The sequence below is a fragment of the Lissotriton helveticus genome, chromosome 9 (genome assembly GCF_964261635.1).
Source record: "Lissotriton helveticus chromosome 9, aLisHel1.1, whole genome shotgun sequence".
NCBI lineage: Eukaryota > Metazoa > Chordata > Amphibia > Caudata > Salamandridae > Lissotriton > Lissotriton helveticus.
This window is the reverse complement of record NC_136070.1, coordinates 548,177,654-548,192,392: the sequence shown is the minus strand read 5'-3', so window position 1 is coordinate 548,192,392 and position 14,739 is coordinate 548,177,654. Positions and strand designations below refer to the sequence as shown.

The 14,739-nt window shown below is 50.2% G+C and overlaps 1 long non-coding RNA gene across 1 annotated transcript in view; it reads right to left on the bottom strand.

Moving 5' to 3' along the window:
* LOC144782828 (uncharacterized) overlaps positions 1-14,739 on the bottom strand; it is a 187,046-nt gene that overhangs the window by 155,794 nt on the left and 16,513 nt on the right. Inside the window, exon 2 of the long non-coding RNA XR_013601280.1 lies at positions 13,996-14,138. This is a non-coding gene — a long non-coding RNA (uncharacterized LOC144782828). The remainder of the gene's footprint in view (positions 1-13,995; positions 14,139-14,739) is intronic.

The following is a 14,739-nucleotide window of genomic DNA, read 5'->3' as shown; positions in this document are numbered from 1 at the left end:
CACCAGTACCACCACTACCAGTACTACCACCACCAGTACTACCACCAACAGTACTACCACTACCAGTACCACCACCTCCAGTACTACCACTACTACCACTACCAGTACCACCGCCACCAGTACTACCAGTACCACCGCCACCAGTTCTTCCACTACCAGTACCACCACCACCAGTACTACCACTACCAGTACCACCACCATCACCAGTACTACCAGTACTACCACCATCAGTACTACCAGTACTACAGCCACCAGTACTACCACTACTACAGCCACCAGTACTACCACTACTACAGCCACCAGTACTACCACTACCACCACCAACAGTACACCCACCACCACCAGTACTACCAGTACCAGTACTACCATAACCAGTACCACTACCACCACCAGTACTGCCACCACCAGTACCACCACCACCAGTACTACCACTACCAGTATTACGGGCAGCAGTACCACCACCACCAATGATACTGCTACCAGTACCACCACCACCAGTACTCCCGCTACCAGTACCACCACCACCAGTACCACCACTACCAGTACTACCACCACCAGTACTACCACCAACAGTACTACCACTACCAGTACCACCACCTCCCGTACTACCACTTCTACTACTACCAGTACCACCAACACCATTACTACCAGTACCACCACCACCAGTACTACCACCATCAGTACTACCAGTACTACCACCACCAGTACTGCCAGTACTACAGCCACCAGTACTACCACTACTACAGCCACCAGTACTACAACTACCACCACCAACAGTACTACCACCACCACCAGTACTACCAGTACCAGTACTACCACAACCAGTACTACTACCACCACCAGTACTACCACCACCAGTACCACCACCACCAGTACTACCACTACCAGTATTACGGGCAGCAGTACCACCACCACCAATGCTACTGCTACCAGTGCCACCACCACCAGTACTCCCGCTACCAGTACCACCACCACCAGTACCACCACTACCAGTACTACCACCACCAGTACTACCACCAACAGTACTACCACTACCAGTACCACCACCTCCAGTACTACCACTACTACAGCCACCAGTACTACCACTACCACCACCACCAGTACTACCACCACCACCAGTACTACCAGTACCAGTACTACCATAACCAGTACCTCTACCACCACCAGTACTACCACCACCAGTACCACCACCACCAGTACTACCACTACCAGTATTACAGGCAGCAGTACCACCACCACCAATGCTACTGCTACCAGTATCACCACCACCAGTACGCCCGCTACCAGTACCACCACCACCAGTACCACCACTACCAGTACTACCACCACCAGTACTACCACCAACAGTACTACCACTACCAGTACCACCACCTCCAGTACTACCACTACTACCACTACCATTACCACCACCACCAGTACTACCAGTACCACCACCACCAGTACTACCACTACCAGTACCACCACCACCACCAGTACTACCAGTACTACCACCATCAGTACTACCAGTACTACCACCACCAGTACTACCACTACCACAGGCACCAGTACTACCACTACTACAGCCACCAGTACTCCCACTACCACCACCAACAGTACTACCACCACCACCAGTACTACCAGTACCAGTACTACCACAACCAGTACCACTACCACCACCAGTACTACCACCACCAGTACCACCACCACCAGTACTACCACTACTAGTATTACGGGCAGCAGTACCACCACACCCAATGCTACTGCTACCAGTACCACCACCACCAGTACTCCCGCTACCACCACCAACAGTACTACCACCACCACCAGTACTATAAGTACCAGTACTACCACAACCAGTACCACTACCACCACCAGTACTACCACCACCAGTACCACCACCACCAGTACTACCACTACCAGTATTACGGGCAGCAGTACCACCACCACCAATGCTACTGCTACCAGTACCACCACCACCAGTACTCCCGCTACCAGTACCACCACTACCAGTACCACCACTACCAGTACTACCACCACCAGTACTACCACCAACAGTACTACCACTACCAGTATCACCACCTCCAGTACTACCCCTACTACAGCCACCAGTACTACCACTACCACCACCAACAGTACTACCACCACCACCAGTACTACCAGTACCAGTACTACCACCACCAGTACTACCACCAACAGTACTACCACTACCAGTACCACCACCTCCAGTACTACCACTACTACCACTACCAGTACCACCACCACCAGTACTACCAGTACCACCACCACCAGTACTACCACTACCAGTACCACCACCACCACCAGTACTACCAGTACTACCACCATCAGTACTACCAGTACTACCACCACCAGTACCACCACCACCAGTACTCCCGCTACCACCACCAACAGTACTACCACCACCACCAGTACTATAAGTACCAGTACTACCACAACCAGTACCACTACCACCACCAGTACTACCAACACCAGTACCACCACCACCAGTACTACCACTACCAGTATTACGGGCAGCAGTACCACCACCACCAATGCTACTGCTACCAGTACCACCACCACCAGTACTACCGCTACCAGTACCACCACCACCAGTACCACCACTACCAGTACTACCACCACCAGTACTACCACCAACAGTACTACCACTACCACCACCTCCAGTACTACCACTACCACCACTACCAGTACCACCACCACCAGTACTACCAGTACCACCACCACCAGTTCTTCCACTACCAGTACCACCACCACCAGTACTACCACTACCAGTACCACCACCATCACCAGTACTACCAGTACTACCACCATCAGTACTACCAGTACTACCACCACCAGTACTACCACTACTACAGCCACCAGTACTACCACTACTACAGCCACTAGTACTACCACTACCACCACCAACAGTACTACCACCACCACCAGTACTACCAGTACCAGTACTACCATAACCAGTACCACTACCACCACCAGTACTGCCACCACCAGTACCACCACCACCAGTACTACCACTACCAGTACCACCACCTACAGTACTACCACTACTACCACTACCAGTACCACCACCACCAGTACTACCAGTACCACCACCACCAGTACTCCCACTACTAGTACCACCACCACTAGTACTACCACTACCAGTACCACCACCATCACCAGTACTACCACCATCAGTACTACCACCACCAGTAATACCACTACTACAGCCACCAGTACTACCACTACAACAGCCACCAGTACTACCACTACCACCACCAACAGTACTACCACCACCACCAGTACTACCAGTACCAGTACTACCATAACCAGTACCACTACCACCACCAGTACTGCCACCACCAGTACCACCACCACCAGTACTACCACTACCAGTATTACGGGCAGCAGTACCACCACCACCAATGCTACTGCTACCAGTACCCCCACCACCAATGCTACTGCTACCAGTACCACCACCACCAGTACTCCCGCTACCAGTACCACCACCACCAGTACCACCACTACCAGTACTACCACCACCAGTACTACCACCACCAGTACTACCACTACCAGTACCACCACCTCCAGTACTACCACTACTACCACTACCAGTACCACCACCACCAGTACTACCACTACCAGTACCACCACCACCAGTACTCCCGCTACCAGTACCACCACCAGTACCACCACTACCAGTACTACCACCACCAGTACTACCACCAACAGTACTACCACTACCAGTACCACCACCTCCAGTACTACCACTACTACCACTACCAGTACCACCACCACCAGTACTACCACTACCAGTACCACCACCACCACCAGTACTACCAGGACTACCACCATCAGTACTACCAGTACTACCACCACCTTTACTGCCAGTACTACAGCCACCAGTACTACAACTACCACCACCAACAGTACTACCACCGCCACCAGTACTACCAGTACCAGTACTACTATAACCAGTACCACTACCACCACCAGTACTACCACCACCAGTACCACCACCACCAGTACTCCCGCTACCAGTACCACCACCACCAGTACCACCACTACCAGTACTACCACCACCAGTATTACCACCAACAGTACTACCACTACCAGTACCACCACCTCCAGTACTACCACTACTACTACTACCAGTACCACCAACACCATTAATACCAGTACCACCACCACCAGTACTACCACTACTAGTACCACCACCACCACCAGTACTACCAGGACTACCACCATCAGTACTACTAGTACTACCACCACCAGTACTGCCAGTACTACAGCCACCAGTACTACCACTACTACAGCCACCAGTACTACCACTACCACCACCAACAGTACTACCACCACCACCAGTACTACCAGTACCAGTACTACCACAACCAGTACCACTACCACCACCAGTACTACCACCACCAGTACCACCACCACCAGTACTACCACTACCAGTATTACGGGCAGCAGTACCACCACCACCAATGCTACTGCTACCAGTACCACCACCACCAGTACCACCACTACCAGTACTACCACCAGCAGTACTACCACCAACAGTACTACCACTACCAGTACCACCACCTCCAGTACTACCACTACTACCACTACCAGTACCACCACCACCAGTACTACCAGTACCAACACCACCAGTACTACCACTACCAGTACCACCACCACCACCAGTACTACCACCATCAGTACTACCAGTACTACCACCACCAGTACTACCACTACTACAGCCACCAGTACTACCACTACTACAGCCACCAGTACTCCCACTACCACCACCAACAGTACTACCACCACCACCAGTACTACCAGTACCAGTACTACCATAACCAGTACCACTACCACCACCAGTACTACCACCACCAGTACCACCACCACCAGTACTACCACTACCAGTATTACGGGCAGCAGTACCACCGCCACCAATGCTACTGCTACCAGTACCACCACAACTAGTACTCCCGCTACCACCACCAACAGTACTACCACCACCACCAGTACTACCAGTACCAGTACTACCACAACCAGTACCACTACCACCACCAGTACTACCACCACCAGTACTACCACCACCAGTACCACCACCACCAGTACTACCACTACCAGTATTATGGGCAGCAGTACCACCACCACCAATGCTACTGCTACCAGTACCACCACCACCAGTACTCCCGCTACCAGTACCACCACTACCAGTACCACCACTACCAGTACTACCACCACCAGTACTACCACCAACAGTACTACCACCACCAGTACCACCACCTCGAGTACTACCACTACTACAGCCACCAGTACTACCACTACCACCACCAACAGTACTACCACCACCACCAGTACTACCAGTACCAGTACTACCATAACCAGTACCACTACCACCACCAGTACTACCACCACCAGTACCACCACCACCAGTACTACCACTACCAGTATTACGGCAGCAGTACCACCACCACCAATGCTACTGCTACCAGTACCACCACCACCAGCACTCCCGCTACCAGTACCACCACCACCAGTACCACCACTACCAGTACTACCACCACCAGTACTACCACCAACAGTACTACCACTACCAGTACCACCACCTCCAGTACTACCACTACTACCACTACCAGTACCACCGCCACCAGTACTACCAGTACCACCACCACCAGTTCTTCCACTACCAGTACCACCACCACCAGTACTACCACTACCAGTACCACCACCATCACCAGTACTACCAGTACTACCACCATCAGTACTACCAGTACTACAGCCACCAGTACTACCAGTACTACAGCCACCAGTACTACCACTACTACAGCCACCAGTACTACCACTACCACCACCAACAGTACACCCACCACCACCAGTACTACCAGTACCAGTACTACCATAACCAGTACCACTACCACCACCAGTACTGCCACCACCAGTACCACCACCACCAGTACTACCACTACCAGTATTACGGGCAGCAGTACCACCACCACCAATGATACTGCTACCAGTACCACCACCACCAGTACTCCCGCTACCAGTACCACCACCACCAGTACCACCACTACCAGTACTACCACCACCAGTACTACCACCAACAGTACTACCACTACCAGTACCACCACCTCCAGTACTACCACTACTACTACTACCAGTACCACCAACACCATTACTACCAGTACCACCACCACCAGTACTACCACCATCAGTACTACCAGTACTACCACCACCAGTACTGCCAGTACTACAGCCACCAGTACTACCACTACTACAGCCACCAGTACTACAACTACCACCACCAACAGTACTACCACCACCACCAGTACTACCAGTACCAGTACTACCACAACCAGTACTACTACCACCACCAGCACTACCACCACCAGTACCACCACCACCAGTACTACCACTACCAGTATTACGGGCAGCAGTACCACCACCACCAATGCTACTGCTACCAGTACCACCACCACCAGTACTCCCGCTACCAGTACCACCACCACCAGTACCACCACTACCAGTACTACCACCACCAGTACTACCACCAACAGTACTACCACTACCAGTACCACCACCTCCAGTACTACCACTACTACAGCCACCAGTACTACCAGTACCACCACCACCAGTACTACCACTACCAGTATTACGGGCAGCAGTACCACCACCACCAATGCTACTGCTACCAGTATCACCACCACCAGTACTCCCGCTACCAGTACCACCACCACCAGTACCACCACTACCATTACTACCACCACCAGTACTACCACCAACAGTACTACCACTACCAGTACCACCACCTCCAGTACTACCACTACTACAGCCACCAGTACTACCACTACCACCACCAACAGTACTACCACCACCACCAGTACTACCAGTACCAGTACAACCATAACCAGTACCACTACCACCACCAGTACTACCACCACCAGTACCACCACCACCAGTACTACCACTACCAGTATTACGGGCAGCAGTACCACCAATGCTACTGCTACCAGTACCACCACCACCAGTACTCCCGCTACCAGTACCATCACCACCAGTACCACCACTACCAGTACCACCACCAGTACTACCACCAACAGTACTACCACTACCAGTACCACCACCTCCAGTACTACCACTACTACCACTACCAGTACCACCACCACCACCAGTACTACCACTACCAGTACCACCACCACCACCAGTACTACCACCATCAGTACTACCAGTACTACCACTACCAGTACTACCACTACTACAGCCACCACTACTACCACTACTACAGCCACCAGTACTCCCACTACCACCACCAACAGTACTACCACCACCACCAGTACTACCAGTACCAGTACTACCACAACCAGTACCACTACCACCACCAGTACTACCACCACCAGTATCACCACCACCAGTACTACCACTACCAGTATTACGGGCAGCAGTACCACCACCACCAATGCTACTGCTACCAGTACCACCACCACCAGTAATCCCGCTACCACCACCAACAGTACTACCACCACCACCAGTACTACCAGTACCAGTACTACCACAACCAGTACCACTACCACCACCAGTACTACCACCACCAGTACCACCACCACCAGTACTACCACTACCAGTATTACGGGCAGCAGTACCACCACCACCAATGCTACTGCTACCAGTACCACCACCACCAGTTCTCCCGCTACCAGTGCCACCACCACCAGTACCACCACTACCAGTACTACCACCACCAGTACTACCACCAACAGTACTTCCACTACCAGTACCACCACCTCCAGTACTACCACTACTACAGCCACCAGTACTACCACTACCACCACCAACAGTACTACCACTACCAGTACCACCACCACCACCAGTACTACCAGTACTACCAGCATCAGTACTACCAGTACTACCACCACCAGTACTACCACTACTACAGCCACCAGTACTACCACTACTACAGCTACCAGTACTCCCACTACCACCACCAACAGTACTACCACCACCACCAGTACTCCGAGTACCAGTACTACCACAACCAGTACCACTACCACCACCAGTACTACCACCACCAGTACCACCACCACAAGTACTACCACTACCAGTATTACGGGCAGCAGTACCACCACCACCAATGCTACTGCTACCAGTACCACCACCACCAGTACTCCCAGTACCACCACCACCAGTACCACCACTACCAGTACCACCACCTCCAGTACTACCACTACTACTACTACCAGTACCACCAACACCATTACTACCAGTACCACCACCACCAGTACTACCACCATCAGTACTACCAGTACTACCACCACCAGTACTGCCAGTACTACAGCCACCAGTACTACCACTACTACAGCCACCAGTACTACAACTACCACCACCAACAGTACTACCACCACCACCAGTACTACCAGTACCAGTACTACCACAACCAGTACTACTACCACCACCAGCACTACCACCACCAGTACCACCACCACCAGTACTACCACTACCAGTATTACGGGCAGCAGTACCACCACCACCAATGCTACTGCTACCAGTACCACCACCACCAGTACTCCCGCTACCAGTACCACCACCACCAGTACCACCACTACCAGTACTACCACCACCAGTACTACCACCAACAGTACTACCACTACCAGTACCACCACCTCCAGTACTACCACTACTACAGCCACCAGTACTACCACTACCACCACCAACAGTACTACCACCACCACCAGTACTACCAGTACCAGTACTACCATAACCAGTACCACTACCACCACCAGTACTACCACCACCAGTACCACCACCACCAGTACTACCACTACCAGTATTACGGGCAGCAGTACCACCACCACCAATGCTACTGCTACCAGTACCACCACCACCAGTACTCCCGCTACCAGTACCACCACCACCAGTACCACCACTACCAGTACTACCACCACCAGTACTACCACCAACAGTACTACCACTACCAGTACCACCACCTCCAGTACTACCACTACTACCACTACCAGTACCACCACCACCAGTACTACCAGTACCACCACCACCAGTACTACCACTACCAGTACCACCACCACCACCAGTACTACCAGTACTACCACCATCAGTACTACCAGTACTACCACCACCAGTACTACCACTACCACAGGCACCAGTACTACCACTACTACAGCCACCAGTACTCCCACTACCACCACCAACAGTACTACCACCACCACCAGTACTACCAGTACCAGTACTACCACAACCAGTACCACTACCACCACCAGTACTACCACCACCAGTACCACCACCACCAGTACTACCACTACTAGTATTACGGGCAGCAGTACCACCACACCCAATGCTACTGCTACCAGTACCACCACCACCAGTACTCCCGCTACCACCACCAACAGTACTACCACCACCACCAGTACTATAAGTACCAGTACTACCACAACCAGTACCACTACCACCACCAGTACTACCACCACCAGTACCACCACCACCAGTACTACCACTACCAGTATTACGGGCAGCAGTACCACCACCACCAATGCTACTGCTACCAGTACCACCACCACCAGTACTCCCGCTACCAGTACCACCACTACCAGTACCACCACTACCAGTACTACCACCACCAGTACTACCACCAACAGTACTACCACTACCAGTATCACCACCTCCAGTACTACCCCTACTACAGCCACCAGTACTACCACTACCACCACCAACAGTACTACCACCACCAGTACTACCAGTACCAGTACTACCACCACCAGTACTACCACCAACAGTACTACCACTACCAGTACCACCACCTCCAGTACTACCACTACTACCACTACCAGTACCACCACCACCAGTACTACCAGTACCACCACCACCAGTACTACCACTACCAGTACCACCACCACCACCAGTACTACCAGTACTACCACCATCAGTACTACCAGTACTACCACCACCAGTACCACCACCACCAGTACTACCACTACCAGTATTACGGGCAGCAGTACCACCACCACCAATGCTACTGCTACCAGTACCACCACCACCAGTACTCCCGCTACCAGTACCACCACCACCAGTACCACCACTACCAGTACTACCACCACCAGTACTACCACCAACAGTACTACCACTACCACCACCTCCAGTACTACCACTACCACCACTACCAGTACCACCACCACCAGTACTACCAGTACCACCACCACCAGTTCTTCCACTACCAGTACCACCACCACCAGTACTACCACTACCAGTACCACCACCATCACCAGTACTATCAGTACTACCACCATCAGTACTACCAGTACTACCACCATCAGTACTACCACTACTACAGCCACCAGTACTACCACTACTACAGCCACCAGTACTACCACTACCACCACCAACAGTACTACCACCACCACCAGTACTACCAGTACCAGTACTACCATAACCAGTACCACTACCACCACCAGTACTGCCACCACCAGTACCACCACCACCAGTACTACCACTACCAGTATTACGGGCAGCAGTACCACCACCACCAATGCTACAGCTACCAGTACCACCACCACCAGTACTCCCGCTACCCGTACCACCACCACCAGTACCACCACTACCAGTACTACCACCACCAGTACTACCACCAACAGTACTACCACTACCAGTACCACCACCTCCAGTACTACCACTACCAGTACCACCACCACCAGTACTACCAGTACCACCACCACCAGTACTACCACTACCAGTACCACCACCTCCAGTACTACCACTACTACCACTACCAGTACCACCACCACCAGTACTACCAGTACCACCACCACCAGTACTGCCAGTACTACAGCCACCAGTATTACCACTACTACAGCCACCAGTACTACAACTACCACCACCAACAGTACTACCACCACTACCAGTACCAGTACTACCACAACCAGTACCACTACCACCACCAGTACTACCACCACCAGTACCACCACCACCAGTACTACCACTACCAGTATTACGGGCAGCAGTACCACCACCACCAATGCTACTGCTACCAGTATCACCACCACCAGTACTCCCGCTACCAGTACCACCACCACCAGTACCACCACTACCATTACTACCACCACCAGTACTACCACCAACAGTACTACCACTACCAGTACCACCACCTTCAGTACTACCACTACTACAGCCACCAGTACTACCACTACCACCACCAACAGTACTACCACCACCACCAGTACTACCAGTACCAGTACTACCATAACCAGTACCACTACCACCACCAGTACTACCACCACCAGTACCACCACCACCAGTACTACCACTACCAGTATTACGGGCAGCAGTACCACCACCACCAATGCTACTGCTACCAGTACCACCACCACCAGTACTCCCGCTACCAGTACCATCACCACCAGTACCACCACTACCAGTACCACCACCAGTACTACCACCAACAGTACTACCACTACCAGTACCACCACCTCCAGTACTACCACTACTACCACTACCAGTACCACCACCACCACCAGTACTACCACTACCAGTACCACCACCACCACCAGTACTACCACCATCAGTACTACCAGTACTACCACTACCAGTACTACCACTACTACAGCCACCACTACTACCACTACTACAGCCACCAGTACTCCCACTACCACCACCAACAGTACTACCACCACCACCAGTACTACCAGTACCAGTACTACCACAACCAGTACCACTACCACCACCAGTACTACCACCACCAGTACCACCACCACCAGTACTACCACTACCAGTATTACGGGCAGCAGTACCACCACCACCAATGCTACTGCTACCAGTACCACCACCACCAGTTCTCCCGCTACCAGTGCCACCACCAGTACCACCACTACCAGTACTACCACCACCAGTACTACCACCAACAGTACTTCCACTACCAGTACCACCACCTCCAGTACTACCACTACTACCACTACCAGTACCACCACCACCAGTACTACCAGTACCACCACCACCAGTACTACCACTACCAGTACCACCACCACCACCAGTACTACCAGTACTACCACCATCAGTACTACCAGTACTACCACCACCAGTACTACCACTACCACAGGCACCAGTACTACCACTACTACAGCCACCAGTACTACCACTACCACCACCAACAGTACTACCACTACCAGTACCACCACCACCACCAGTACTACCAGTACTACCAGCATCAGTACTACCAGTACTACCACCACCAGTACTACCACTACTACAGCCACCAGTACTACCACTACTACAGCTACCAGTACTCCCACTACCACCACCAACAGTACTACCACCACCACCAGTACTCCCAGTACCAGTACTACCACAACCAGTACCACTACCACCACCAGTACTACCACCACCAGTACCACCACCACAAGTACTACCACTACCAGTATTACGGGCAGCAGTACCACCAACACCAATGTTACTGCTACCAGTACCACCACCACCAGTACTCCCAGTACCACCACCACCAGTACCACCACTACCAGTACTACCACCACCAGTACTACCACCACCAGTACTACCACTACCAGTACCACCACCTCCAGTACTACCACTACTACCACTACCAGTACCACCACCACCACCAGTACTACCAGTACCACCACCACCAGTACTACCACTACCAGTACCACCACCACCACCAGTACTACCAGTACTACCACCATCAGTACTACCAGTACTACCACCACCAGTACTACCACTGCTACAGCCACCAGTACTAACACTACTACATCCACCAGTACTACCACTACCACCACCAACAGTACTACCACCACCGCCAGTACTACCAGTACCACCACCACCAGTACTACCACTACCACCACCACATTAACACACTCCATAACACTTACCAAAAATACATTACCATTTACAATGCCATTAGCTCAAACTCAAATAAATCCGAGCCCGATTGCATTTCTAATACTTGTTTCTTTTTCAATTGGACAACCGATTTTAACCTCACAAGCACGACCACTGGTGTCAACTGCATGCAACAATGTATTGGTTTGAAAATAACTCTCTTCATTAAAAAAAGGCTCTGAACTTGAACTGTGTTTCCATTCACCCCAAAAAAAATCCCAAAAGTTACTTCTGTTAATTAATCCCTTCCTTTTACTTTCGGCCTTCATAAAAGATATTGGCTTATCTAATGATCTAATTCTATTTAATATTAAAATGAATAATTTCCTTTTCAGTACAAAAGCCTTTTCAACAACAGTTTCAATCTTTCAACAAATTAAAAATAAGTCAATGATAAAACTTTCTTTTTCTTATTTCAGTAAATTGATTCTCTCTCCTTTTGCCATATATGTTTTCTTGAAAACTTAGGGGCAAGGCGGGCGATATGATATTTTTGCCGCTTTTGCGGCCGCAAAGGGGCGATAATTCATAGCCCTATTAGCAAGCTGTCGCTAACATCAGTTAGCGGACAGCTTTTAGGTGATAGCGAGCGGTTTGGGGCCCACTTTGCATGTCAGCGATATTTATCGCTAATGACATGCAAAGTGGGCGTACCCAACCTTTCAGTCTGCTTTCAGTCAGCAACGCAGGCGTAGCGATGAAAAAATATGCGCTAAGCGCGAATATCGCTGAAAACTAACGCTTGCTCAGAACTCTTCTTAACCTGTATATCCAATGGGAGTTGGATATTCAGGTTAAGACCCTATTGGCGTTAATGCCTGAATATCGCTGGATTTCCAGCGATATTCACGCATTAAGCCGTTATCACTGGATATTTTATCGCATATGAGATGAACGTTGCTAATAGCACGTTATCTCTGCGATAAAATCCGGCGATGCACGGCAATAGAAAAATTGTCGCTAAGCTTATTTAGCGATAAATATCGCTAGTTGTTGATAAAATGCCCCTTAATTTCCCATTAATTTCTCCTTTTTTCTTATTATTGTTCTTTCTTCTTGAGGCATTGTTTCTAGTTTCCACATTGTGCACACTGTTTCTAGGCTGTGAAAGTCTTTTAATAAATTCTTTGGTTCTCTTACCGCAAGATTTCTTTATTTTCCCACATGTTCTTCATCTAAATGTTGCTGGTCTGTTTTCTTCAAATAATACTCCTTTTTTTTGTTTCCTTCTTTGTGTTTTTTTAGTCATGGTGACTTTTTTCTGTAATGATGATGAACACTATCTGTTTTTGAAAAAATATATATATTATTAAAACAAATCTATAAAATAATGTATTGTATTATTAAACAAATATCGTCTACATAAAAAAATATTTTTATGCTTTGTTTAGAAATCACAACCCATTGTCTGCAATATAAAGTTAGTAGTTTGAAAAATGAAGGACAAAATAAGTAGTGTTTATGTGTTTAGAGGCCTACATGAATACTGGATAGGTGTTTGTAATATCGATGTATTACTACCAGAGTCATTGCATAACTACATCAATACTGTCTGAATGATTAGAGTACTGCAACAAAAGAGAATGCTGAATTTATAAATCCCTAGGTTTTGGGACAGTGATTACATAAAGACACAGTTCTGTTAAGATGATTGCAGGACTGGACAGAGAATGGCAGGCTGATTGGGGCACTACATGAATACTACCTGTATTGCAAGGGTTATTTAGTAGTCTGCTAGTGGAAGTGTGTAACCGGAATTGGTCACATCAGCATGCGCGATAATGGGCTAGTTCTACACGTGGCAATGGCGGCCATCTTGTAGTGATCAGGGAGTTAATGATGGACATGAGTTACTCGTATTACATAGGGATAGGAGTTCTATCT